The 3327-nt window shown below is 47.6% G+C and overlaps 1 pseudogene across 1 annotated transcript; it reads right to left on the bottom strand.

Moving 5' to 3' along the window:
• Positions 1-2066: 2066 nt before the first annotated feature.
• On the bottom strand, positions 2067-3005 carry LOC105547976 (annotated as a pseudogene). Its single transcript, XR_001007321.1, has one exon. The product of XR_001007321.1 is annotated as a 40S ribosomal protein SA-like (transcript).
• Between the last annotated feature and the right edge of the window lie 322 nt (positions 3006-3327).

The following is a 3327-nucleotide window of genomic DNA, read 5'->3' as shown; positions in this document are numbered from 1 at the left end:
GGGAGGCTGAAGTGGGCGGATCACCTGAGGTCAGGAGTTTGAGACCAGCATGACCAACATGGTGAAACCCTGTCTCTACTAAAAATACAAAAAGTTAGCCAGGTGTGGTGGCAGGTGCCTGTAATCCCAGTTACTCAGGAGGCTGAGGCAGGAGAATTACTTGAACCTGGGAGGTGGAGGTTGCAGTGAGCCGAGATCGCGCCACTACACCCCCGCCTAGGTGACAAGAGCGAAACTCTGGCTCAAAACAAAACAAAATAAACAAACAAACAAAAAACAGAGTCAGGAATGACAGTGTGCTGCTCAGGGCCAGGCCTCAGGAGTGGAAGACAGTGGCACCATCACACATACACACACACACACACACACACACTCACACACTAAGTCCTTTTTCCATTTCAACCCTAAAATTGTAATTTTTAAAATAACATGCTTATAAAAATAGGATCTCCTCCAAGTAGGTTTCTGTTAAAAGCAGGGGTTTTTGGAAGTTTGGGGGTGTTGTTCTTTATAGATTTTTGTTTTGTTTTGTTTTGTTGCTTTAGGTGTAGATTGGAGGATTTGCTTTAACAGAGTATCTTCTTGGCTTTATGGCTAAAATAGCCAGTTCCTGCTTATTAATACTCAAACACATCAATTATTCATCTGCAGTTGGGTATATTATACACGCCGAGTCATCCATCCTCCTGCCCTCTTTGTTAAAGGAGGCTTTGAGGCCAGCAGCCCCACGGGGAAGGCGTGTAGTTGGGACTCAGGGCTGACTCAGAGGGCCAGCCCTGGCCAGCTCGTGTCTGAGGTCACATCCGAGGGAGAGGAGGCAGCAGAGCTGAGTGAACAGAATCTTGTTCTAACAACTTCCCAGGTTCCATGCTGCCTTGCCATGCCCAGCTCCTGAGCTGTCCATGTGAGGTCAGGGATTTGTCAAGATGAAGGGCTAGGCCTTTGAGGGTTTTGCTCTTTCAACTTGCTTCTTGCCCTTGACCTGCAATTATACTAGCAGCAGTTTCCATATGCAATGGTGACAGCTGATGTGTACTGGGGGAAATGATGGACAGTCAGAACCATTGTAATCCTCAGATGGGGAAGCTCAAGTTCAAGGTGGGCAGGAAGGTCACAGGCAAGGCCATTTGGCAGCCAAGGGCAAAGTCAGGGTAGAATCTCCATCTCCTGGTGACCATCCCCCATCAGCCTCCTGCATGGAATCCATAATGAGGGCCAGAACAGTGGAGGGTCTGCTGTTAGCTATGCCCTGGTGCACAGACTCCCAGGTAAAACCAGATCCACAGGGGAGAAGGGAGTAAGCATTATTTATTTATTTATTTATTATTTGAGATGGAGTCTAGCTCTGTCACCCAGGCTGGAGTGCAGTGGCATCATCTCGGTTCACTGCAACTTCTGCCTCCCCAGCTCAAGCCATTCTTGTGCCTCAGCCTCCCGAGTAGCTGGGACTACAGGCGTGCCACCACGCCCTGCTAATTTTTGTATTTTTAGTAGAGATGGGGTTTCACCATGTTGCCCAAGCTGGTCTCAAACTCCTGGACTCAAGTGATCTGCCTTCCTCAGCCTCCCAAAGTGCTGGGATTACAGGCATAAGCCACTGTACCCAGCCACCACTATCCTGATTTTTGTGTTTTTCATCCCCTTGTGTTTTTTTCAATAGTTTCATTCTATACATTTGCATCTTTAAACAGCATGTTGTTTGGTTTTGCGCGTTTTCATTTCTGAATCACACTATGTGTATTCTAAGAATTGCTTTGGTTTTTTAAATAATATATTGAGATTATGATACTGAGATGCATTCACGTTGTTGTATGTAGCTGTAAAAAGTATTCTTTCTGTTATATACTATTTCTTTGTGTGAATATGCCATTTTCTGTATTCATACAGATAATGGACATTTGAATTGTTTCCAGTGTGTTTCTGTAACAAACTGTAGTGCTATGATTATTCTTATACATGTTCCCGTGCATATGTTTGAGAGTTTTTTTTGTTTTAGAAACCGATGTTTATTCTCCATCAACCTTATTTTCATGTTGCTGAAGAGCCCGTGCAAAAACAGCTTAAGACTATGCAGTGGTTGCTTCTACCCATTCAGTGGCCTGAGCAGTGGGAGCTGCAGACCAGTTTTTAGTGGCAGGCTGAGCCCTCCAGTCTTCAGTAGGGAACTGCTGAATAGGCACAGAGGGTACCTGCATGCTGCCAGACCAGTCTGCAACCTCAGGCTGAGTAGCAGTGAACTCGGGAGCTGGAGCAGTCCATTCACCCTGAAATTCCTCCTTGGTCACAGCCTTTTCAGCAGCAGCCTGCTCTTCTTTTTCAATCTCTTCAGGATCGCTGTAGAAGTAGAGGTCAGACATGACCTCCCACGGGAAATGGTGTCACGCATGCGCAGAACTTCCCGAGCCAGCGTCCACCATATCAAACCCAATGAGGGATCTCCCTTATTGTCACATGGGATGGCAATGTCCCCATAGCACAGAGGAGAATCTGTGTTACGAGCAATGGTAGGTAGGTTAACATAAGATGCCTCCCAGAGGGGCTGGTGGTCAGCCCTGGGGTCAGTAACCACGAGAAGCCGTGGCTCCCGGAAGGCTGCCTGGATCTGGTTAGTGAAGGTTCCAGGAGTGAAGCGGCCAGGCATTGGAGTGGCTCCAGTGGCAGCAGCAAACTTCAGCACAGCCCTCTGGCCAGTATTCCTGGAGGATATGGCACTAACATCAGCAGGGTTTTCAATGGCAACAATGGCACGAGCTGCCAGCAGAAGCTTCTCCCAGGTCCTCCCACAGATTTATGATGTAGATGCCATCACTTTTCCTTTTGTAGATGTACTGTTTCATCTGGAAGTCAAGATTGGTGCCACCTAAGTAGGTTCCTGCTGCAAGGAACTTAAGGACATGCTCCTCTTTCATTTGCAGGACATCAAGAGCTCCAGACCTTGTGAAAGTTTGCCTTTAAGTTACAATGGGAATCCAGGACAGTGCTGTATGGACCCCTCTATGGGTAGCGCGGAAAGCGGGAGTTTCTTTTTTTTTTTTTTTTTTTGAGATGGAATCTTACTCTGTCACCCAGGCTGGAGTGCAGTGGTGCCTTCTCGGCTCACCGCAGCCTCCATCTCCGAGGTTCAAGTGATTCTGCCTCAGCCTCTCAAGAAGCTGGGATTACAGATGCGGGCCGCCACGCCCAGCTAATTTTTTTGTATTTTCAGTAGAGAAAGGGTTTCACCATGTTGGCCAGGCTGGTCTTGAACTCCTGACCTCAGGTCATCCACTGCCTCAGCCTCCCAAAGTGCTGAGGTTACAGGCGTGAGCCACTGTGCACAGCTGAGAG

The sequence above is a fragment of the Mandrillus leucophaeus genome, unplaced genomic scaffold, assembly GCF_000951045.1.
Source record: "Mandrillus leucophaeus isolate KB7577 unplaced genomic scaffold, Mleu.le_1.0 Scaffold4, whole genome shotgun sequence".
Taxonomy (NCBI): domain Eukaryota; kingdom Metazoa; phylum Chordata; class Mammalia; order Primates; family Cercopithecidae; genus Mandrillus; species Mandrillus leucophaeus.
This window is presented reverse-complemented; position numbering and strand designations above follow the sequence as displayed.